This window comes from Notamacropus eugenii, chromosome 1 (genome assembly GCF_028372415.1).
Source record: "Notamacropus eugenii isolate mMacEug1 chromosome 1, mMacEug1.pri_v2, whole genome shotgun sequence".
NCBI classification, from domain to species: Eukaryota; Metazoa; Chordata; class Mammalia; order Diprotodontia; family Macropodidae; genus Notamacropus; species Notamacropus eugenii.
The window spans coordinates 417,609,551-417,635,993 of record NC_092872.1 but is presented as its reverse complement, the minus strand read 5'-3'; the positions used below and the strand labels follow the sequence as shown (position 1 = coordinate 417,635,993).

The following is a 26,443-nucleotide window of genomic DNA, read 5'->3' as shown; positions in this document are numbered from 1 at the left end:
CCATGCAATTCCATGAGCTGTCCAACAAATTATTCTCCCCAAGGAGTATAATGGGGAAGGCACATTAGGAAGACTTCCCATGGTGGGAGGTCCAGCCCTTCCCAAATGGACCTGTACTGTCCCCTTGCCCTCCATGTCCTCATTTCTCACCTTTTACAAGGGACCCATATTTAGGATCAAATAATGGCAGGAAAGGATGGTCCAGGTCAAAGCCAATTCCCTATTCCTACTGTTGTAAGTTCTGTCTCTTTGATTTCCTTCTTCCCTCCTTTTCTAATATGAGAGTATGGAGGCTTAGTCTTACCCTCTCTACACTGTACCAGCACCAACCTTCCTTCAAAGTACATCCACATGTTTTTAAAAATAAGCCAAAATGGAAGATGGCGGTGTGGAAGAACAATGTACTGTAAGAAGTGCTGGATGAATCAGGAGAGCTGGGCTCAAGCCTCAGGTGTGTCTAAGGAGCTATATGACCTTGCCAAGGTCTTTTCCATGTCTAGGCCTCAATTTCTCCTCTATCAAGTAAGGACTCAGTAAGATGTTTTCAAAGTCCATCCCTTCTACCTCTTAGAATATTATTGAGAGGCAGCTAGGTGGCACAGTGAACAGAGCACCAGCCCTGGAGTCAGAAGGACCTCAGTTCAAACCCAGCCTCAGATACTTGTCACCTAATAGCTGTGTGACCTCCCAACCCCAACTGCCTTGCCTTCCTACCTCCTCCCTCCCAAAAAAGTAGAATGACTCTCTCCAGACATAGTAGAAGTCCTTATCCCTTTCCCCCTCCAAAAAAATAGAGTGTTACTGATAACTATTATTTTTACATCACAGACCCTTATAGACTCCTTGTCTCCTCCAATCTGTTGTAACAAAGGAAAAGCAGGTAAGGAAAACCAAGCGATTGTGTCTGATAGTGTATGCAATGGTCTGTGCCCACAATCCCCTCCCTATCATATATTCTGGCTCACGTACTCTACAATTCTAGTTGTTTTTTTTCTTTACAGGGGGAGAAATGTAGAGAAGAATACAAATTAACCAAGAGAGACTCCTGTTGTGAAGTTTAATGTGGAACTAAGGTCATGAAAACCCACAGCCCTACAACTAACTTGCTATTAATTCAGGAGTGAAAATGAATGATTAGAAATTTACATTGCAGCCTCATCAGTCATAACAGGCCTGCTAAATGAGTCAGTTTATGGGAGACAAGAATCCTTTGTAGGAAGAATGACCTTGAAAGGCAAAACCCTTTGGGTGAGTTTCCTCATCTATAAATGAGAGGGTCGGTTGAAATGGATGGGCTTCTAAATTTCCTTTGAGTTCTAAATCCATAATCCCATGTCCTGTAACCGGGGCAAGCCTAAAATGAGAATATATCACCTGAGAATGGCTCATTATTTTTGAACTAACCAACTTTACTCTGACACCTTCCCTGAAACACAATCTTGTCACTTACTAGAAGTTTTGGTAAAGGGAATTAAAAGGTGGAATTGTGCGAGGAGTCATCTAGCATACAGAATCACAGAATTTTAGAGCTGAAAAGGACCTCGGTTGCTATCTAGTCCAACTCATACCAGAAAGGAATTCTCACTGCAACATACTGGACAAATGCAGGCTCTCTGTGAAGACCTCCAAAGAGAGAATATTCAATACCTCCCAAGGATGTCCAGTGAAAGGCCATGTGATAACAGTGGAAAGAAAGCTAGATTTGGGCATAGACAACCAGGGTTCAAATCTTAGCTCGGACATGTATTATCTACGTGACCCTGTACAAGTCAGTTAGCCTTTGGACCTCAGTTTCCCCATTTATAAAATGAGGTGATAGTAGATAGCCTTTAAATTTCCTTCTAGTTCGCCCATGATCTTCTGCAGTGTAGTTATTCACATGTTTATTTCATGATGGAAAGAACCAAGCATTTATTAAACACTATAATGTGCCAGGTAACTGTGCCAAATGCTTTACAAATATTATCTCATTTGATCTTCACTCCCAACCTATAAGGTCAGTGATATTACGATATTCCCCATTTACAGCTGGGGAAACAGGCAGACAGCGGTTTACATGACGTGCCTAGAGTCATACACTTCATAAGTATCTGAGGCCACATTTGAACTCAGGTCTTTCCAACTTCAGGCCTTAGTTTCCTAGGTGGTAAAAGGAATAGTGTCTTGGGTAGATGCTGTAGAGCTTTTGGCCTGACATTAGGAAAAACCTCTTACAATGAGAGCTATCCAAAAGAAATGAGTAGAAGGTAGTGAGCCCTTTTCACTGGGGGTATTTAGGAGAAAGCTGGCTGACAACTTCTCAAAGACATGAGGAAATTTCTGGTCAGGTACAGTTTGGAGTGAATGACCTTAAAAGTCTCTTCCAAGCCAGATTTTGGGATCTGCTCCAAACCCAAGGATAGTATTTCATACTCAAGGGAAACATAGTAAATGTTTAAGTAAACCAGTTGAATGCAACCCATACAGCAAAGGTCTGATGTTTCAGACTGATGGGCCTCAGTAGAACTCAAAGACCTGAAGGTCCCTTTTATCTATAAATTATGATCCTAGAACCTCTACCAGGTCATTCAGAGCCTTTGGCACAAAAAAATTTTCAAATATAGACAGATCAGATAGATATGCTACTACCCCCAGTGGTTGGTACTGATCCTCATGTCTGGAGTTTCTCCCCATCCAGGGGTCTAAGCAGACACTGACCAACTTGAAGGACAAGCACCATGGTCTCCAGTACTCTTCTCATGCTGGTCACCCTCCTTAGGATGTTCTAGTTGGTCAATGTCTCTCCTAAAAAATGTGGCTCCAGAACTGGGTAAAATACTGTCAGCTGAACTAAAATGGGAACTGAGGACATTAGGACCATCTTCTCACTCCTTAGCTCCAAGGTTGCATTAGAGTTCTTGGCCTCCTTGTCACACTGTTGACAGCTCATATTGAACTTGGCAGTCACTAAAACACCCAGCCCTCTTTTTCATCCAACCTGCTGTCAAACCATTCCTTCCCCATCCTGCACTTGTCCAGTTGATGTTCTGAATCCAGGTGCAGGACTTTACATTCATCCCTATCAAATTATGTTGTGTTAGCTTTGACCCATTGTTTTCTCTGCCAAGGGCTTTTTGGACCCTGGTGGTAATCGTCCTGACATCTGACAGCTTTCCGTCCCAACTGCATGTCATCTAGATGTTATATAACCCTTCTCTGTGTTTTCATCCAAGTCATTCACCAAAAAGTATCAAAAACAGGACAGAAGATAGATCCTAGGACAGAAGATAGATCCTGTGGCAACCAAAGGAGAGCTTCCTAGAGGCTGATAAAGACTCCTTAATCACTTGCCCTAGAGTATGGTGCTTCATCCATTCTGAAGGCCCGTTAACTTCAGCCAGCCCAATCAATCAAGCCACCAAAACTGACGGTCAGGCACTGGGTTAGGTGCTGAGGATGTATACACAAACAAGAAACTACTGCTGCCTTCAGACAGCTCACATCTCATCCTGTGGTTCACTATCTCATCCCCAAGGAGTTACTTTATCAGCTGTCATCTCCCAGGATCCTCTACTTAACAGCACAGGGCCATCTGGAATTCATTTGAGGGTCACCCAAAGAGCTAACATTTCTTAAAAAGTACTGATGGGGGCAGCTAGGTGACACAGTGAATAGAGCACTGGCCCTAGAGTCAGGAGGACCTGAGTTCAGATTCGATTCCACACATTTACTAGCTGTGTGTGCCTTGACAAGTCACTTAACCCTGATTGCCTCCCCCTCCTGAAAAGTACTGATGGCTTAGAGAGGTAACATTACATCATAATGCTGAAAGAGTTGGCCTCCATGCCAGGAAAACCTTGGTTCAAATTCTGTTGTTGACACATATGTGACACTGAGCAACCCCTCAGTGCTCTAGACCTCTCTAAGAGTGTGAGCTGCAGAGGTTTCTGGACTGGAATTCCTTATACCAATGAAACCACAAATCCAAGCTCCATCCCCATCCTATCAAGATTTCAGGGGGCTAGACCCTCAGTTATTTGGAAAACTTGGCCAAAGTTTCACTTTCCCCAGGGATTTCCAGAGCCAAAGGTTTCACAAAGCTCAAACAAAGTATAAGAAAACTCACATTCATAAAACACTCTTCTGCAACGAAATACTTTACATCTAACCTCTGATAATCTCTGATAACTTCCCAGCTTGAATAAAAAGACTAAGATTTAAAAATTTTCATCCGTGTATGCATAGTCTAGGGGAAAAGTTTATTTGTAAATATGATCCTTGGAGTTTGGCAATATTATGAATTAGAATGCTTCTTTCCCACTCAGCTGCAACACTTCCCCTTTGGCCTACCCCTCACTCCAATCCATTTGACACAGCAGTCAAGAAGATTTTCCTAAAGGTCAGTTCTGACCATGTCACTCCCCTACTTAATAAACTCTGGTGGTCTCAAGGTCTGTTACCTCTAAGATCAGATAGCTCTTCAGTTAGGCCCTGAAAGCTCTTTACAATCAGGCTTCTACTTTTTTTTTCCTTACAGAACCCCTTGTTTGCTTCAAAACTCTGCTCAAAGGCCACCTTCTAGAAGTATTTCCTGATACCCCCAAGATGCAAATGTCTTCTCAGAAAATTACCTAGTACTTATATTATTTACAAATCTTTTTACCCACCTTGTCTCCCATAAAGTAAATTCCCTGAGGGCAAGGGCTGTTTCAGGCTTATCTTGGTATCCCTGAACCAAGCTAGTGGCTCCTGCCATAAAGGTACTTAAAACAATATAATATTTAAGTTCAGGTTTCAGCAGAATCAAAACTCTCCTCATTGGGACAATGTTTAGACATTTCTAATTTAATAACTGCCACCCAACACAGCAGTTTAGACAAAGCACTTTCCTTACAACCACCTGTGATGTAAATACTATCCCCAGTTTATATATGAAAAAGGCAAGGCCAGAGAAGGGAACTGGCTTATCTAGAGTTGCAGAGTGAGCAATCAGAGCCAGGCTTGGAACCTCGATTTCCCAAGGAGTTGCCTGTGGTGACTTCCACTACATCATGGTGCCTTTCATGACATAATACCTCACGATAAGCTGTTCTCTACTTGTGAAACTACAGAACTGAAAGAAGATTTCTACTGCCACGTTTAAGAATTACCACCGAAATCGAATAAGTCCCCAGTGATCACAGGCTCTCCTTGTGCACGGATGAGTCAGTAGGCCTGCCGGCCACCAGGCACACGGCAGTAGATGGAAATCAACACTTGCAGCCTTTCAGCATCTCTTATAAACTCCAGTGGTTCCCTAGTGTCTCCAAAACAAATACAAAATCCTCTGTTTCGCATTCAGAGCTCTTCATAACCCAGCCCTCCCCCGCCAACTTTTTTGACACTGGTCTCCCTACACACTCTTTCTTCACCACTCAGTGACACTGGACTCCTGGTTACTCCCTGAACAAAATGCTCCATCTCTCAGCTTCAGGCATCTTCTCTGGCTCCCCCATGCTTGGGACATTTTTCTCTTCTCAATTCTTGCCTACTGATATCCCTGGCTTCCTTTAAGTCCCAATTAAAATTCCATTTTCTATTGGAAGCTTTTCCCAATCCTTCTTAATTCTACTGACTCCCCTCTGTCAATTATTTCCTATTTATCCATTATATAGTCTTTTTGTATGATGTTTCCCTCATTAGAGTGTGAGCTCCCTGAGGGTAGAGCCTGTATTTGACCCTTTTTATATCCCTGGCACTTAGCACAGTGCCTGGCATATAGCAGATGCTTACTAAATGTTTACTGGATGATTTTATTGATTGAAGGACTCAACTGAATTGGTAAAGCAGATAAAAAAGTTGATGGGACAGAGTCTCAAGAGATAAGCCAGGCAGATGTTTATTTACTGAACCAATATGTAAACCCTTATTGTGTTTGTCCTTCCTTGCTGAAGAAGACCATGCCATCAGAGAAATGATGACATGACTTGCACTTGACTTTGTTTTGAGCGAGGGAGGGCTGTGCAGGTCACCAGCCTCTCTTCTCCAGAGTCATCTGAATCCAGTGACCAGATATTCATCAGGATGACTGGAGATGACCCAGGATGAGGCAGTTGGAGTTAAGTGACTTGTCCAAGGTCACACAGCTAGTGAGTATCAAGTGTCTGAGGTGACATCTGAACTCAGGTCCTCCTGACTCCTGCACTGGTGCTCTATCCACCTAGCTGCCCCAAGTGTTGGGAATACAAAAAGAGACAAAGGACAGTGCCTGCCCTCAAGGAGCTCACAATCTAATCCAACCTTTCAAGATTTTTGTAACAAATAAGAGCGCAAAAATTCATTGGTCATACAGCCTGGTTTGTTTGGGTGTTTTTCCATTTTAAATCATGCATAGATTCACAAATGTTTTTAAGCACTTCCAAGTTTTAGGAGAGGCAGTATGGTGATATGGAGGGGATGACCTTGGAACCTGGACGACCTATATTTAAGACCCATATCTGCCACATCCTGGCTGTGTGATCCTGGGCTATATATATGCTTCTCAGTGCTCCAGGCAATTCTCTAAGCAAGTTGGAGCTTCCATTGGTAGAGGATGTTTCCTCTCTGAGGGAGTGTCTCATACCCGCAAAAATCACAGATGGAGTCCTTATCCTTATTGTGTTCTAAGGGCGACAGAAAGAAGGGGAGGCAGGAGCAATCCCTGTTCTCACAAAGCTTATGGTTTGGTAGCAGAGAACCAGGGGAATGATAACATCTAAGTGATAAGAATTTCCTCATCAGAGAAAGCCTTTTTTTGAGCGTGCACTCACGCTGGCAGAATAGTTGTTTATAAGGACATTTACTGCTGCTGTTCCACTCCAATCCAGCTCTGATCTCAATGATGTGGATACTGTTACCAGTGGTGCCAGCCACAACCCAGCCACACTGATTTATTCTCCATAACTCTCACCCATGTCCTCCCATGGATTCAATAGTGGAAGTCTACCTAATGCGGTGAGGGCCTTCCTCATGTTGTCTTCACACTGCTTGGTCACCAATGGAGAATGTGGCTTGGCCATTTTGTTATTATTCACTCTTGGCAATGAGGTGGGATAGTGGATAAAGGTATGGGACCTGGAGTTAAAACCTTTCCATTGAAATCCTGCCTCAGATATCTACTAGCTATATCCACTAGGAAAACCACTTAACCCGTCCTCAGCCTCAGTTTCCTCATCTGGAAAATGGAGATTGGTAATAGAACCTACTCTCAGGATTGTTGTGAGGTTTAAATGAGATACTATGGGTAGAGTGCTTTGCAAACCTTAAAACGCTCTAAAAACGCTAGCTGTTGTTATCTGTCATCAACATAAAGGAAAACAATACTCCAGAACTCTGATCAAGGCAGTAACGGTAAATTCAGTATCATCAGCAGTGTCCTTATTTACTAGCAGGGCCATTATGAATGCCATTCTCAGGGAAAGGACCATGAATTGGTTTTCCTCAAGCCAAATATGATCATGATATACCATGTACAGAAATTTGGTGGGATATATTACATATCAAATTGCTTATATCTTAGGGAGAGAGTGAGGGAGAAAATTCGGAACTCAAAATTCTATTAAAAAATAAAAGTTAAAAATTGTCTTTACATGTAATTGGAAAAAATAAAGTACTACTTAAAAGAAAAAAAAGAAATGTGGTGGGAAGGTGTTTGAAGGAAGGCATTACAAAAACAAAGTCCCTGTTTTCACAGGACTTGCAACCTAGTGGGGAAGTTCAATTCCTTTAATTTGGGCATAGTTTAAGTAATTAAAAGCAGCACTTTCCCTAGATCGTTTGCAGATATTTATAATTCAGATTCTAATCCAATGTTCTTTTCCCACGACACAAAGTAAGAGAAGGAACAAACTTCTAGTTGCTGCTTGTGGAGTCTTTTAGTTTTTATCAAGCAAGGCCCAAAGTGTTAAGGGTTAACTGACAGTTGGTACCACTAACCAGCAGTCTTGAGGGGTCAGCATTAGTGTTTCTTGGGGAAGGCAACATGATAAAGTGGAAAGAGTGATGGATTGGATTCAGAAGACCTATGTGGACTAAGATGGAAACACGTTCTGCATGACTACACATGTATAACCTCTATCAAACTGCTTGCTTTCTCAATGAAGGGGGAGGAAAAGGGAAGAATTTGGAACTCAAAATTTTTGAAAATGAAGATTAAAAATTGTTTTTACAGGGCAGCTAGGTGATGCAGTAGATAGAGCACCCGCCCTGCAGTCAGAAGGACACGAGTTCAAATTAGACCTCCAACACTTACTAGCTGTGTGACCCTGGGCAAGTCACTGAACCCCAACTGTCTCCAAGAAAAAAAAACTGTTTTTAAATGTAATTGGGGAAAAAATAAAATATCAAATTTTTAAAAAAGAATTAGATCCATATGTAAATCCCAGCTCTGCTAGGTACAACTTATATGACCTGGGGTAAGAACTCCATCTATAAAATAAGGGAATTGGTATTCTGGAAAAGAATTTGGGACTATTCAAGAAAACCCCCTATGCTGCTCCTACCCTTTGACATAACAGTCCTTCTACAGTGGGGCAAAATACCTCCACCATGATCAAAAACTGGAGAAAAGGTCAATCACTCAATACATGTTTGTTAAGCAACTACTAAGTGTCAGACACTGTGCTAGGTATCACCTGCTGGGTGTCAGGTACTGTGCTACACTGGAGATACAAAGAAAGGCAAAAGATAATGCGTGCCCTCACAATCTAATGGGGAAAGACAACTGCAAACAGCTACTTACAAATGTATACAGGATAAACAGGAAATAACAGGAAAGGCAGTAGAATTAAAGTCCCCTATATAACAAAATAGCCTCATCAGCACTCTATGTTAGCAAAAAACTGCATAGGAAGTAGGCACTAATGGTTGGGAAATGGCTGAACAAATTGTAGGCTATGGATGGAACAGAATAATAGATACCAGATAAGCTTGGGAAGACTTAAGTCTATGAACTGATGCAGAGCAAAGACAGTAGTGGCCAATGAATAGTATAAGAAAGGACTGTAACAATGTAAGCAGAAACAACACAAATTGGTAGCCAAATGTAGATTAATCCCAACGCACAGTAAAGACTAGAGCACAGAGAATGTGACACACATTTCCTTCTTGGTGGAGAGAGCTCAACAAACATGTCAGATGTGGTTGCTTTTTTGGTCATTTTTTGACAACATGTTTTGTTTTCATTTTTTATTACAGAAAAGGGTTCAATGGTGATGGTGGCAGGAGGAAAAGAGAAGCAAATAGCTAAAATGTAAAAGGAAAAACAAGAGATGTCATTTTTAAAATAAAAGGAGAAATTGAAATAATGGAGTTGGATTAGATGACCTAAAGAGGTCCCTTTCAGCTGTAAAGCCAAGATCTTATCATCCTATGACTTTCCCAAAGATGTGGCTAAAAATGCTCTCTGAAAAAGGTCACAGTTCAAGATGACTCAGAAATGCCCCCAGACCCATTTGGAAGCGGTATAAAGTACAAAGTCAGAGAGAATGGAAGGGGGGGGAGGTGTCCCTGTAGCTCTAGGAGCCAATTACATGGCACTCTTCAGCTGACTATGCCCAAGCCTGAATGAGCATCTTACAGCTAGTGACATCTTGCCTGATCTCCAATAAATTCTTGGGAAGTGAAAATTCATAAGCATTGTCACATACAAATTAGGCCACAGGCAGGTGGGGAGCACTCTTCCATACAACAAAAGCCTTTGGGGGGAGGCAAAAAAGAGAAATAATTTATTCAGCTCCCTGTAATCCCTAACCAGAGAAAAAACACTGACAGCCATGACTGACTGTCCTGGGCAAAATAAATATGCAGAATTTTTCAGTTACGCAGTTAATCAGGAAACAAATACTTTCATTGGTCAAATCCTCAAGCAAGAAGGCAGAGAGGTCTCTTCCTGCCACAGTATTTTATGATCCCAAGAATCTTCCAGAAAAATGTGTTCAGCAGTGGCACCTATCAGTGAATCATAGGATTGCAACCCAACTCTATTAGACACTACATTCAGAAGGGAAAAAACAAGAGGACTCCAAGAACGTTAGAGTTGGAATGGACTTTAAAGATCAGTGTAGTCCAACCCTTCCATTTTGAAGAAGACACTAAGCCCCAGAGAGAGGAAAGGACTTGTCCCCAGTCACACAGTTCCCAAAGAATAATGCTGTGGCTATAATCCAGAGCGTAATACAATGTTCTGTTCCCACTACACAAAGAAAAAGGAGGAACAAAGTTCCAGTTGTTGCTGGTGGAGCCAGGTGACTTATCCAGGATAAGAGAAACATCTTTATGCCTTAGGAAGCTGGACTGTAGCCAATGGAGAATGTAAAGATGCAAAAGAAAAATTCTGAAATGCAATGCAGGAAGAAACAACTCCTGTAAATGAAGACAATGCCCCACGAGTGACAGGAAGAGCAACCTTCCTAAAAAGTTTTCATTGTAATCCATTGGGGAAATTTTTTTCCCCACTGTGGCTATGTTTCAGATTTCATAATTCAAATCAGTGGGGTTTAAAATCAGTTTGCACTTTACAGATGTTCCCTGTTCAGCCAATTCTGCAAGAATGAATTCTCTTGAGTATGTATGCCAATATATAATTTTCTACAGGTATAAAATAATATTCCACAAAGCTTACTTTCTTGTTTCCTGCCTGTTGACATGGCATGATGCATTCAAAATGATCATAGACCATCAGAATTAGGTGGGAACTTAGAGGTTCCAACACTCACATTTGACAGCTGGGGAAACAATACCAGAGTAGAGATTGCTCATAGACACTTTTTACTTTTTGTTTTTAAAACAAATTGACAATGGAAGCCAAAACTCAACCAACTATTCACACCTACCATTGGTTATGCCTAAGTGGAAAAACTGTCTCTTTTCATTCATTGTGATCTATCACCTCTGTCTCTATCTGTCTCTACAGTAGGTGACTCTCAACATGCTCCCTCTCTGCAGGTGTCCTAATAGACCACAAGTTCACACTCCTTGGACCTCCAGAGCCTGTCTAAAGGAGTATCATATCCTATACCATGGCAGAGGCTGTGAGCTAGCTCACACCAAGCAAAATCAGTTTCTTCCTCCCCTCATTCCTAGGTCTTGGCAAGGAAGACAAATTTTTATTATCCTCTTAATTTGCTTTTATTATTTCCTATTAAAAACAGTCCAGAAAGGGTTGGCCAAGTTTTGAGCTTATAAAAACTACAACAGAGCTTTGGAGGGAAAGAAAAGGAGTATGGCTTTGGGCAAGTCCCTTTCCCCATTCTAGGCCTCAGTTTTCCCATCTGCAAAATGGAGCAGTGGAGGGTAGAAGAACAAGGTGTGTGTCTGTGTGTGCGTGCGTTTGCACGTGTGTAAAATAAACAGTCTCTAAGGAGCCTTCCGATTCTGGTGTTCTACAATTACAGTATAAGAAGGATCTCAGTTATTGATACTCACAGGATCCATGAATGAATATTATTAAAGCCAAAGGGAGTCATACTCATAAATACATTCTCCCTTGGAGCGACTAGTTAACAGCCCTCTTGGTGGAAAGAAAATGCAGCTTCATTAGCACTGAACAATTAGGAAACCTCCACAGTGTGCTGGCCTCACACAAAAGACAGAATCACTGCAGTACATTTAACAAACATACTCCTACATCAAAACGCTCATTATTTAAATTGGCACACAGTGGATTCTGTTAACAGATTTATTTATCGACTAAGTCTAATCATATTTCCTCACTTGGCATCAATACGGTATTTATTATTTAAGTTTGTTTCAACATGAGATAATTATTCAAAAGTTTTCCATATTTGACTTTTTTTTTTTTTGCTACAGATTTTGAGATGGAAGTTAAATGTCCTGGACTGCCAAACTAGATTTTATAAGGAGAAGACAAACAAGCTTGTCACTTTGGTGCCCTTACCTGTGAGTCCATTTTGTGACCCAGAGATTTCACATTTCACTATCACCTTGGAAACTGGAAAGAATAGCTTTATAAAGGAGGCTCTCCTAGCAAGGAAACCAGGAAAAGAAGGAGCTGGTATTTTGGGTCATGGCAATTTTGGCTCTAGATAAGGAGATGAAACAGCACTTCCCTCCTCTGGGTACAGAGGCGGCACAAGACTCCAGGTGTGGAGTGCTGCACATGCTGTCACATGGCATCACTGTGTTGATTTTGCTTTACTTTTTTTCATTATAAGAAGGGCTCATTTGGTGGTGGAGATGGGAAGTTTATCCAGATATGACTACAATGAAAAAACAAAAGGCATCACTTACACTTTTTTTTTTAATAGGTCATGGTATTCTATTTTATTCTCATCTGTTTTGCTATTTGCCCTTTATTCAAAGGGGAGGAAAGTATATCTGAGAGTAGCATCTTTTCTAATCAGTTATTTCTTGAAGTTGAAATATATACCTTCAGACTAAAAAAAGTCGCCATCCTAGAGATGTCATGAAGCATATAAGTCTAACTCCATATAGGATGTTTAAGGCTTCTTCCTGTTCTGACATTCCATGTTCTATGGACCTTTCCAGCTCCAAACTTCTCTGATTTCTCATCTAAACATTTTCCAAACTGTATTGGCAGAAGATACCAGATTCTGAAGTGCAAACCCCCTTGGGTCAAGCTCAGTATTTCTACTCTTCTGCGACGTCAAGATATATTAATTTTTTCTTGTAATACCCCCACAGCCTCTCACATCTCTCCCTAAGCTCCAGTCCCAAAGAGGTAAAAGGGATTTCCTTTGGTTTCCTTACCATGCTTCTGGTGGCTCTCGGGGCAAGGGCCCAGGAGTCTCTCTAGGACTTCTCCTTCAGTGACTAATTACAGCATCTCCACACCTGGATCCTACAAGGCCCACCCTGGGTACCCAGCTAACATCCAGCGGGGAAGGCATTCAAGTAGGCAGCAGAAAACATGATTCTAGTCATATAGTCTAGTCTAATGGTCCTGATTTGCTGCTTGTTTAGGAGTAAGGGACTTTGCCTCTATGGGCCTCAGAGCCCTCACCTTTAAAATAGTGAAAGGGGTGGTAGTGGTGGTGAGGGAGTGCTTTGGCTTTAGTGATTGCTAAGATCCAGGCTGAGTCCTGGGATCCTAATACTTCAGTTTAATTCAACAAGCATTTATCAAGGGCACTTGTTATGTGCCTGTAAGCAAGATACTGTATTAGATGCTGGGGATGCAAATTCAGAAGTGAAAAACAGATCCCTGCCTTCAAGGAGACTATTCCCTATTGGAATCTTCAGTTCTTTTCTTCTGTCAGAGCCTAGATTGGTGCTACATCTTCTAAATGTTCTCACATTTCCAGTCTTCCTTTCTCTCTCCCACCCCTCCAATCTATCCCATGAACCAAGCTGTCAGGTATAGATACCTCATCTATTTAAAGCAACCTCATCCTCATTCTCAGAACCTTCTTATGATTCAGTTCAATTCAATGTAACCTCCACCCCCCATTCTCCTCAAGCTAAAACTCAAGCCCTTCAGCAAGGCAATTCAAGGCTCTCCATAATGTAACTACACCCTACCTCTAATTCAATGTTCTCTTCCACCCACACCCACACCCACACCCACACCCACACCCACATCATGCTACTCATTTGCTCATGGTGTTCCCACCCACACTCACCCCTGCTCTCTGCTGGCTCCAAGGCCTGATATAATCTAATATTGTATTCTTTTTCTTTTTTAAAAAACAATTCTGAACTTCATAAATATCAAATATCCAAATTTTCCAGGCAATGTGAGATCTCATCAGTGTGGATGGATATTCCCTCTACCAGGGCAAACTGAAACTCCTCCACTGCCTTCCATCCTGTGTGATTCATGTCCCTATCTTCCTGTATCCTCCCTAGGGAAGTCACCCTTTGTACTGCAGGCCCTTTTCTGTCTCATAATATTTCAAGGTCCCCAGGGCAGCCCCTGGGTTGTTTGTCCTTTATTCTGGCCATATGATCAATCGTTTGTTTCCCCTTCTTTCCCTACCATAAATACTACGAGGAGGCCTCCCAGGTGAGACCTATCCCATTCCCCATCATTCTCTAACCTGGATGTTACATCTTAGAGGAGTTTTGTTTGCTTTGATTTTTTGTTTTAAGTCTGGCAAGAGACAAATTGCAAAGTTCCTGATTCTGACCCTAAGTGGACCTGCAGGCCCAGGCCAAGAAAGACCCGAAGTGGGGCAGAGGAAACCAGATTGCTCAGACCTCAGCAGCATCCTCAGAGCCCAACCACACCTGGTCAGAAACAGATTTCACCCAGATCACACACCTGGGCTATTTGTAATAAGGTGACTGATTGCTATTTCTCTGGTACCTCGTTCTAGTTCTTTCTTTACTCACAACCTTGTGTGTAGGCTGTATGTTAATTATTAGCCCCTGCCCCATTTTACATATGAGGAAACTGAGGGTCAGAGAGGTTTAAGTAACTTGCCCAGGGTCATGTACAACTAGTGTCAGAGCCAGGATATGAACCCAGGTTGACTGATCTTAAAACCATACCATCCTGTCTAGGTAATATTCAATGAATATTTATTGGAGGTGTCACTGGTGACAGCAAAGATAAAGAATACACAGACTTCTGCCCATATGTGGCTCATTGTCTACTAAGGGAAATAAGGCACAGACAAAAAGCGCTAAAATGCAAGGAGAAAGTTCTATGGGCCTGGAGAGAACTTCGCAGAAGGTGTTATATAGTTCTGTACAACTTTGAGAAAAGAATTTCACCTTTTGAGGCCTCAATTTCCTAATCTGTAAAATAAGGAAACCAGACTAGATGATCACTAAAGGTCTTTATTAACTGTAATTCCATAACTCTTTGATAGGATTTTGGAAGGGAGATGTAGGAAGGGAGGTGGGTAAGTGGGGGAGGGAGTTTGATTTGTTCAGTCAAGTTGAGAACGCAGGCCTGCCATTATAAACTCACATTTTTTTAAGCACTTGACAGTTTACAAAGCACTTTTGTTTAAATAAACATTTCCCAACCACCCTCTGAGGCTTGTAGGATAAAAATTATTGTGCTTATTCTACAGATAGGGAAATGAGAGAGAGCTAGGACTCAAACCCAAATCTGCCGACACCAAGTCTAAGACTCTTCTCACTAAACATCATTACTATGCAACTGCACTTTCCTGATACCATCCATCATCAACCTATAACTACCAAGAAGCCAAGATCTGAGGGGGCTGCACCTGGCACCCCTCTTAAACGGCACCTGGGAACTGGGTCACCAGTGTGAAACAGCAGGTAGGTACAGAGTAATGAGAACAACTTGAAAGTGATGATCCTTGTGTCCCTGACCAATGACAGGGCCCCCAGCCCCCAACACTCGTCCCCATAGCTTAGTCTCTAAACCAGTTCCTCCCAACAGAGGCAGAGCCAGTGGGGGCAAGTTTCTAAAATGTGCCAGCAACACTACTAATTTCTCATTTATCATCTCCTCATCATTCTTATCACTCCTACACCAACATCTCTGCCACCATTTCCCAATCCTCTTTCTTCTTCTCCATCCATCATCATCCGTTATTTGGGGTCAATTTGAAAGGAACCTCAGAAGTCATCTAAATCAATCCCCCCATTTGATAGGTGAAGAAACTGGGCTTTGAGGAAGTCCCAAGACTTATCCAAGGTCACACAGTTAAGTAAGTGGTGAAATGCTGATTCAAGTCCAGACTGAAACCAAATCCACAATCTTTCCTCTGGATCACGTTTTGTCTTTTCTAGGCCCATTCTGATCCTCAACTTACCTTTTTCATTGCCAGTTCTTTCAGGCTGGAATGTCTAAATCCACATCAAAGGCATCCTAACTCAATAGATTTTGCTAAAATCTCTTTTGTTTTTGGTTGGCAAAGAATGTGGTGAGTAAAGCCTTATGCTTTAGAAAAACCAGGCTTCCCCACTTCACAAGAGGCTCTAGCTGATCCACTCACTGGGAGACACTTCCCACAGTTCCTCACATAGTATAAGTGGCTATCTCCTGGCTGCACTGGCCAACTTGCTCTTACAATCTTCTGTTTAAACCTGCTCCCTCCCTATCCAGGGATATATTTTCCTGACAAAAAGGATGAAACTCTTTTCTATGAGGCTTTGACCTAACAAGGAGTAAAGAAACTTTTGAAACTAAGCTGCTCCAGGAAGGTGGGGGGAGCTTTTCTCTCTGCTCCGAGAACCCAGACTATTCCCATCCAGCTGTCTGCGCTCACTTGTCTAAGGGCCAACCACATGGAAACACTCAACCTCAAACCGAGTCTGGAACCATTTCTCAGGGTCACGAGAGTCAAAAAGCTGACAAAGAGCCACAGTGGCAATAAATGGTTTTAGTCCCACCAGGTCAAATTTGCTGCAAGACCTTACCAGTCGGGTTGGTGATAAACTATGGTTTAAAGCAGAGCTATAAACACAGAATGGCTAATATACAGCTTGGTCATAAATTGTACTTTTCCCCCAAACAAACTTTATTCAAGCTGGGCAATAAATCACTACCATTTTCATCGCACCATTCTTTTACAAATGATTTTCCATCATCCTTGGAAATAACCTAGCTGCCAATCAACAATATTGCCTAGAATTATACCATCAAAGCAAAAGGAAATAATGTATATAAAGTGCTTTCTTTGAAACTAGAAAGTACCATGTAAGTTTCACCCAGGAGCATAAACCAAGTATCTGCTGAGTACCTAGTTACTATATATGACCAACACTAAGGAAGGCACTGTGGGCCATAGGGATGATGTAGAAGACCCTTTTTAATAGTAATTCACACAACAAAGATCTGGGGGTCTTTGTGAACTTCAAGCTCTAGGAGTCAACAGTATCTCACACAGTATCCAGGATAAGGGAGGAAACAGTCTTGCTTCGGTCTGAATGAAGAAGTGTATCCACTCCTTGCCACTTCCACCACCATTTAAGAAGGGTATTGATAACTTAGGCAAGCCCCCAAGGAAAGTGACCCTGGATAGGAAACAGACCTTTTATAGAAAGATCTTCTGAAAGTGTTCAGGATGTCTAGCCTGAAGATTAGACTTGAGGGGATAGGGGTGTACACAATTGCTGTCCTCAAATATCTGAAAGTCTATCATGCATAAAAGAAGAGTGGCCTTGTTCTTGGACCCAGAGGGAGGAGCAGAACCTGTGGAAGTAGAGGGAAGACAGATTAAAGTTTAATATATGTAAAAACTTCCTCATAGACTGAAAAAATTAGAAATGGCTGTTTTGTAAGGCAGTGAGCTGCCAGTCACTGGAAGAGTTTAAGCAGAAGTCTCATGACTGCCTGTCAGGGATGCTAGAGATGGGATTTCTGTACTAGATGAGGGTTAGATCAGATGGTTGCTAAGGTAGCATTCTAGCTCAGATAGTCTATGGTTCTATGACAGGGCCTTAAAGAGAAGCTGGCTTCACGAGATGGGTAGTGTTTGTTTGGAGGGGAGAAAGGGGCAAAGTAGGGCAAGGAAACAGTTAACAGACTACTCCCATGATTACCTTATTAACCACAGTAACTACTTATGGCCTGTCCCCTAAGCCTGGGAGCATCTGAGAATTCAAACAAGTCAGACCACTCAGGGAAGGCTCAGGTTCCCTTCAAGGCCTGGAGTCTGTGACTCTGTGATCTTTTAGCAGATTGGCTTATCCCAGTGAAATCCACAACTAGAAAACTGTGCCTAAGGATGACCCTATTCCCTCATGGGGCTGTGGGAAAGCCCCATCTGCTGAATACTTATCATTTGCTCCTGGTTGGCCTTTACACATAGTACTTCCTAGCTTGTTGTCAGTCCAACTCTCTGTGACCCCATCTGAGGTTTTTTCCGCAAAGACACTGGAGTGGTTTGCCATTTCCTTTTTCAGTCCATTTTACACATGATCAAACTGAGGCATGCAGCGTGATGTGTTACACAAGGTCACACAGGTAATAAGTGTCTGAGGCCAGATTTGAACCGATGCCAGGCCTGGCATGCTATCCACTTTGCCACCTAGCTGCCCCACTTTCTAGCTGCAGGGTGCCAAGCTAGCTAAAAAAAATAGTGCTTTCCCAACACTGATAAAGAATTATTATTATTATAAAAAAGAGAGCGTAGGTTTATAACCGGGAAAGATACCAGAGGTCATCTGGTCCAAATCCTTCATTTTACAATTGAAGAGAAGAGGTTAAGACACCTGCAGAACGAGGGCCTGGGGCAAGACTCAAACACAGGACTTCTTGACAGCAGGGCCTGGTGATCGAGCCACTAGACCAAACTGTCTCTCACAGCCAACAGTCAACATTCATATAGTGCTTTAAGGTTTACAAAATACTTGCTCCAGCTAAAGGTCAATGAAAGAGGCAAGGCAAGATTTTTAATGGGGGCTTTGGAGTACAGACCTGTGATTTCACCAAGGTAAGGCATTCCCAGTGGGGAAACTCCCATGCAGATCTGCAATTATTCTACAACTCCTAGACCTTGAGAAATCAAGTGATTTGGCCAGTCATCCGAAAAGCATGCATCTGAAGTGCAATTTTAACTCTGGTTGTCCTGACTCTGAGACTGGATCTCTATTTCCCCTTCTCCTCATTCCCCTTGACCTCAATGGCATGCTAACTTTCTGGCCAAGTCTTATTGATCCCATTTTACAGAAGAGGAAACTGATTCACCTAGCTTGCATGAGCAAGTAGCAGAGTCAGAATTCAAACCTACATCTTTTGTCTCTGAGTCTGGGGCTTTCTCCAATATCACGCACCCTTTTAGTTCACTTGGAAAGTAGGAAAGACTCTCAGAGAGTGAGTGAAACTAGAATGGGCATCTTTGTAAGATAGGAAGCTTGCCTCGCTGGTTGTGTTTAAGGAAGGGCTGGGATACCAGCTGTCAGGGATGTTTTTCTTCCAAAAGATGAGGCAGAACCTCAGATGTTACTTTATAGTTTAATTCCCTCATTTTACACAAGAAGAAACTAAAGTCCAAGAAGCTGTGACTCATTCAATGTTTTTCCAAGTATGTTTCACCTTCGGAATAGGTAGTCCTGAAAAGCTGGGCATGAAACAAAGTTCTGTTAAAAAATCCAGGAAAATCATAAGTGTAAGAGCTGGAAATGACCTTAGCTCTCTAGTTAAGAGAATACTTGGGGAGTTTCTAGGTGGTGCAGTGGATAGAGCACCAATCCTGGAGTCAGGAGGACCTGAGTTCAAATCTGCCCCCAGACATTTGACACTTACTTAGCTGTGTGACCCTGAGCAAGTCACTTGACCTTCAATGTTGAGAGAGGAAGAGAGAGAGAAAGAGAGAGAAAGAGGAAGAGAGAGAGAGAATATTTGGAATTCTGAGGGGGAAGTAACTTTCTGGTCAATTGAACAAGCATTCATCAAATGCCTACTCATAGTCCAAACCCTGAAATTTAAAGAAGAGTAAACAGAAGCCCAGAAATGTGAACTGACTTGCCCAATGTAATGGTAGTAAGTAGGAGAGTTGGGATTTGGACATCCCTACCAGCCCTAAACCCCCAGCCTCCTTCCCCAACGGATGTCTCTTGCTTCCTGAGCCAGGACAACAATCCAAGCTACAGTCTCTCTGACAGTTTGCTTGGCTTCCATTTGGTTCATTCTACCATCTCTCTGGAGATTCAGTTGGGCCCCAGGTCGATTCCAGCAGAGAAGGGAAAGGTGAGAGAATCCAGGGAATATCAGGCAACTGCCTCAAGTCACAAGACAAGAAGAGCAGAAGCCCAGTGACATCAAAGAATGGAAGAACCTGGGCTCTGGTCCCGCCTGTGACACCCTTGCTGTACAGTGCTGAGCAAGTCCAAGTCCCTGCCCTTTTCTGGGCCTCACTATCCTTAACATGAAAAATGAGAAGGTTGGGCTAGGTGCCCTTCCAGTGCTGATGTGCTATGGACTTCAAAAGAAGAAAAAAGGAAATTAAACCCCTGGCTCCTTGATTTTATTTATCAGGCTTAATACTGAACCATTGTTTGAGTTTTCTCAAAACTGTACTTTTTAAATAGCCAAGGGGTAGGTCAGGAAAGGGGTGGGAGGGATGGGGGGAGGGAAGAGAGAGAAGACTATGGTTAAGTCTTATTTTTACCTGTCTTTGAACTTTTCTTTCTCTCTCTCTTTTTTTTTAAACTTGATCTTTACCAGGGTCCTTTGTTGTCAACCAGTCCACTGGATCATTAGCCTTGTAACAAATGGTGGTTTGAGGATAAAAGACAGACCTTTGGAGCAGGCAGCAGCATTCCAAACTCTAGACTCTTGGCTCCACAATGTCTGATTTCAAAGAACTGCTGGGAGCTATTAGTTTAGTTCGCCCACCCAAGCATGCAGAACTCCAAGGGCTCCCTTCCTACCACTCCCATATGCCTTCCATCCCTGCTCACACACACAGAGGCCCTGGGATGCTGTGCTCACATTCAGCCCCAGAAGGGCTCAGGGCCAGTATGACCACAGAGCATGAGGGGAGGGTGTGTGTGTGTGGGGGGGTGGAATCCTAGGAAGAGGGAACAGGAAGGGAATGCTTTCAAAAATGGAGTTACAACAGATCAGGGGAAAAAAATCTGAAGGAGTAATCCTACAAAAATGCCTTTTAAAAATCCCCAAACACATGAGGATGAGAGTATATGGCAGCAATATGCATGGCATGCTCCAGTCAAACTGGACTTCGCTGAGTATGCTCCATGCTTTCTGCCCCATATCCCTGCTTTTGTTGATAGTTCTTCCTTTCCACAACTCCCTCCCGGGCCCCCTCCCGAAAAGTCTTGGATTTGAAGTCTGAGCATCCAACTTCAAACCTTACCTCTGCTACTTACTACCTCTGAGACCTTGGGCAAATCACTTCACTTTCCACTCATCTGCACAATGAGGGGTTTGGATGCAATGACCTTGTAGGACTCTTCCAGTTCTAAACTGATGACCCACCTATGGAAATCCTACTCACCTAACTTAAGGGCCACTGTCAATGTGAAGCCTTCCCTAAATCCCAGTTCGGCTGGAAACAATCTGTTCCCTCCTCGAGACTTTCACAGAGCTTGTCTGTACCTCCCAGGACACTTGTCACATATTGTCTCATGTGTTGGCCATGTCCAAGCTAATCCCTTAGGGGTTAGGATCACATTGTAAGAGTCAGTATGGCACAATGTCAACAGTAATGGATTTGGAGTCAATTTAGATCCTGCCTCAGATACTTCCCTGGGCAAGTCATTTAGCTTCTCAGCCTCAGTTTTTTCATCTGCAAAATGGAAATAGTAATACTTATCGTATGTACCTCCACAGAACTGTGAAGATCAAAATGGAAAATGTATATAACATGTTTTATAAACCTTAATGAGCTACATAAATGGGATTTTATCATCATCATCATTATTTAACTGACAGTAACAGAATCATGGAAATTTAGAATTGGAAAAGACCTGACCTCAGTGATCATGCAAGACCAATCCACCCAGAAAGGAATTCCTACAGGAACATAGCCCACAAGGGACCTTTCCACTTCGGCTTGAAGACTGCCAGTGAGGAGGAAATAAGAAATACAGGTAAAGGGGTATAGAAAGTTATCTGGCCCTACAGCACAAAAGAGAAGTTGGAGACAGGGGAAGGGAGGGATGATAGAAGAGAGGGCAGATTGGTGATAGGGGCAATTAGAATGCTTGGTGTTTGGAGGGGGGAGGGGATAAATGGGGAGAAAATTTGGAATCCAAAATTTTGTGAAAATGAATGTTAAAAGTTAAATAAATAAATTTTTTTTAAAAAGACTGACAGTGAGGAAGAACCCACCACCTCTGGGAAGCAGTCCATTCCACACTCAGAGAGCTGTCATTGTTGGAGATTTTCTTGACTTTAAGCCTAAATTTGCCTCTGTAGCTTCCACCTGCTGTCTCTGGTTCTGCCCCTGGAGGTCAAGTGGAACAAGCCTAATCCAATCCCTCCTTCCACATGGTCCCTCATCCTTAGCTGGCTGTACTCCTTCAAGTTCTCCATCATGTCCCTGTGCGGGTACCTTCCCTGACCACCCCCTCTCTTCAGCTTCCTTTTGTGCCTCTTCCTTCTTTAGATCCTAAGCTCCTTGATGGAAAAGACTGTCTCTCTTTTTTCAAATCTGTATCACCAGCACTTAACACAGTGCTTGGCACATAGTGGACTCTTAAGAAATGTTTAATGACTGTCTGAAAAATCAATATGCTTCCTATGTGTTAGTCACTGCATTAGGTGTGGAAAATACAAATACAAGACCCTTCCTTCAAAGAGCACATACTCTAATAGAGAAACCAACAAAGGGAAAATCTAGACTGGATCTGAATCTCACTAATAGGGAGAAACTGGAGTCTGGGGAAGTAATGGCAGGAACACTGCGGAAAAGTGACCACTGCCTCCAAAGACTGTGAGAGGCAAGGAGAAGAAATTCAGGAATTGTCCAATACACAGCCTAAATTTTGAGAAAGCAGATTTGAAAAAGGAAGGACAGGTAGGATCCCATGAATTAAAATTCTAGAGTAAGTCAATCCTAGAGGAACAGGAAATTTCTCAAGAATGAAATTCTAAAGACACAAATGGAAACCCTCCCAATGAGGAGAAAAAACAGGCGTTGTCTGAAGCAACGGATCTGGATACGCAGGGAACTGACCAACCAACTTGTATGTTTTAAAGACAGATACATAAGAGTTCTGGAAGAAAGGGCAGGGAACAGAAGATGAATATAACAGTATGGTAGGAGTCTATAAAAATAGGCTCAATAATTCTGAAACTTTGCATGAGATGAGGATGGCAAAAGAAGTTTAAGGTAAACAAAAAAGTGTGAGTATGTATATGTACGTGTGTGCATAAGTGTGTGTGTGTGTCTCTGTTTCTCTCTCATCCACACACTCACTAAATGGGAATGATCAGAGAAAGGACAGAACCACTGCATGGGATGGGTGGGATAATTCTATCTGACAGAGAAGGCAGAACTACTCAAATCTCCTTTTACTTCTGTTTTCTCTGCTAAGGACAACAGCCTTTGCACCTGAAAAAAAGGGTTTAATAAGTTAAAAACTGCATTAAGACTTCTGAGAGTCCCAGTCTATATTTCACTTGGCTCAATCCCCCATCCCAGAACCAAAGCACAAACCTCTCAAGTCAGACTTTAGTCTAATCCTGTTTGCTGCTGTCCTATGAGAAACTGAGGCAAGCAAAACTATCAATCAGTGAAAGTACTTAATTGTAACAGAAATGGAAACATAAAAATAGAAACCTCCACACCCATTCCACAAATGAGCACTCTGCCACTCTTCTCTTGCCCCAGAATAATACAGACACAGATAGACAAACATGTATGCATATGAAATCCTGGAGGGAAATATTTAACCAACAACAAGCATTTTAAAGTGAGTTTGCAGCATTTTTCTCCAGGAACTAACTACCCCGGCCCACTTACAGATCAAACTTGAGATTCTGGCATTGTCTTCTAAACACAATGCCCATTTATGCAAAGGGAACAGGACATGGAAGACAGCAGCCACCATCAAAAGATACAAAGGAACAGAAGAGAAAACAACCTCATGGAGGGCAGGCAGTGCTCAACTTGAAATTGACTGTGTCCTATCTATAGTATCACATGGTTTTTTCTTAGCTCAGATTACACGTTTCCCCATAGAAACCTTGTCATAAAAGTGGTTATCATTTACAGTTCAGTTCATTAAAATATACATCAACCTACAATGACACCCCAAAGACTTACATTTACAATGAACAGTAGCAATCTTAGCACTGAAATGAAATAGAATAAAATTAAGTAAGGAAATTTATTACTCATGAATACTGGTGCTAACGGAAAAACTGGTTTTATTATAATCGGGATAATAAAGAGACAGAGGAAGACTTCTGTACAAGTTGTGAAGGGTATTTCTAGGTACTTTCAGAGGTTAATGACCTCTGACTGCTCTTCATGACTTCTAATTTCACTTCCAAGTCTATGGCTTTCCTTGATATAGATACTTTCAAACTGGTCAACCATGATTAGAATCACAGTTTAGGTCACAAATCAATAGGAGAGAATAATAAAGAAAACAACGGAAAGATTTCCTGAACAAGGGAAGACAAAATGGAAGAATCTGTAAGTACATATGAAAATGAGTCCTTTAATAAGGATTAATTCTAGCAGAAGAAAATAAAGAAGGAAATCATGAATACATTAAGAGGAAAGAAAGGGGGTGGTAGGTCAGACTTTTTTCCATACTGGCCACTGGGTGGCACAATCTGCCTAAGAAGGGGCAGAAAATTGGATGTCTTTCCAAAGGAGGGCATGGAATCCCCATAAAGGTGGGAGGGGGTTTGGGGGGGGGGGGAGGGAAAAAGTACCACACAGGACACTTAATGGTCACGTCCCTGGCTCCACACTCACGTTTCAAGTTCAGACTGGATGCAGCCTAGTCCTTAGCCACAGCTTGAATGACTACCACCACCCTTCCGGAAAAAGCTAGAATCCCATAATCTTTGGGTTCAGATGAAGGAGAAAGCTAACGGATACAATGAACCAGTGATCTAATGGCGTCAGTATGGAGGAAGGGAGAAGAAAGAAAATTTTTAAAATAGGGGTATCTGCATTATAGTGGAATTTAAAATCAAAAGACCCAATTCCACTGCTACTTAATAATTCTGACCTCACAAAAGCTTTCTGCCTCCTCTATGAGTCTCACTTTCTTCATTTGTAAAAGGTGCCCATCTCACAAGGCTGTTAAAGATGAATTCTGTCACAATGAACCTGTTAAATTGAGGCAGTCATTATTATTAAACACTACGTCAATTGTTTGAAACTCAATGACCTCTAAATAACCTTCTAGTTCTCTATGCTGCATTATTATTAGGTCTGAATCTGCTTTACATCTTGGTGACTGTTTGGTAACTGATCTTTAGGGTACAGCACAAATGCCTTTTCTATGAAGCCTTAAGGGATTCCCTCCAAATCTAAGTTCATACCATATACAGCCTGCCATTATAATCTATGCTGCATCACGGTGTACTGCATTGTGATGGTGTTCCATGGTCTATAGACTTTATCTTCCCCCACTGCTCAGTAAGCTCCCAGAAAATGAGGACTGTGTCTTACAGAACTTTATTCTCTATTTTGGAGGACCTGTGAGCACCTAGAGGCAGGGATTACAGTACCTGGTCTGTAGTAAATGCTTTTTAATTTAATGTTTGAATAAATGAAAAATGTTTGTGTCATAATTTTTCCATCTGCAAAATGGGAATATAAAGAATTTAAAAAAAAACAAAAGAAAGCCAAGATTAGAAAAGCCGTTTAAAGGTGTGTACAGTTTAGTTAGTGCCTTACCTACATTCTACAATTTGATTCTCACAACCACCCCGGGAGGTACTACAGTTACTGACATTCTCACTTTACAGAAAAAGAAACCCAGGTTTAGGGAAGTTAAGTGACCATATTATAATCACAGAGCCATGCAGCCAGTAAGAGTCAGAGGGGAGATTCAAACCCTTTCCTCCCAGAGACTTTTCTAGCAATAATAACTAGTAAAAATAACACCAATAATGACAGTTAAAATTTATATAGTGCTTACTACGTGCCAGGCACTACGCTACATAAATACTTTATAATTACTGCCTTGTTTTATCCTCACAACAACCCTGGAAGTAGGTGCTATTATTATCCCCATTTTACAGATGAGAAAGCTGAGGCAAGCAGAGGTTAAGTGACCTGTGCAGGGTCACACAGCAAGTAAGGGTCTGAGGAACTCAGGGATTCCTGATTCCAGGCCCAGTACTTTATCCACAGTTCTACCTAGTAACCACCCAGCTGGTAATATTTATATTCATGATAATGAGTAACAGTCTTCTGAGTAACAAATTGGGTTCAACAGAGGGAGAAACTGTACAGTTCCAAGTGATGAAATGCTGTTTGGCCAGGCAGGGTGGAGCATAGCTGTATATATCTGTAATCCTCACTGCTTAGGCATCTCAGGAGCTACGGAATTATGAGTTCTAGTATGGCTAAAGTCCACGGATGCATGATCTAAGTGTGGCACTTATGAAGTGAGCCCTTGGGGGTAGAGGGTCCCCAAGCTGCCTAAGGGGGGACAAACAGACTTGGGTCAGAAATGGAGGGGTCAAAGCTTCTGTGCCAGTCAATACTGGGATCGAGCATGCCAGTGGCTGCTATATTTCCAGAGTGGGCAAGAAAGATAGGAAGACCTAGAGGAAGGGAGGGAGGGAGGAAGGAAGGAAGGAAGGAAGGAAGGAAGGAAGGAAGGAAGGAAGGAAGGAAGGAAGGAAGGAAGGAAGGAAGGAAGAAAGGAAGAAAGATGTTTGCTGGGCTATCATGACAAATTAGATAGTGACTATAAGAAAGGCCCTATTCTCAGGAGCTATGTATGGTATATATAAAAATGAACCAGACACTTGTCCTTGCCCTTAAAAGTTTACAATCTAGTTCCAAAGAAACGACAAAGGAAAAAAAACCCAAACAAATAGACTAGATAAATAACAGTTCAATACAACAATCCAAGAAATGTCCCCAGGCAGCAC

General features: G+C 42.1%; 1 protein-coding gene across 3 annotated transcripts in view; it reads right to left on the bottom strand.

The window, feature by feature from the left end:
• CBFA2T2 (CBFA2/RUNX1 partner transcriptional co-repressor 2) overlaps window positions 1–26,443 on the bottom strand; it is a 161,687-nt gene that overhangs the window by 96,556 nt on the left and 38,688 nt on the right. The gene's annotated exons all lie outside the window — the stretch shown is intronic.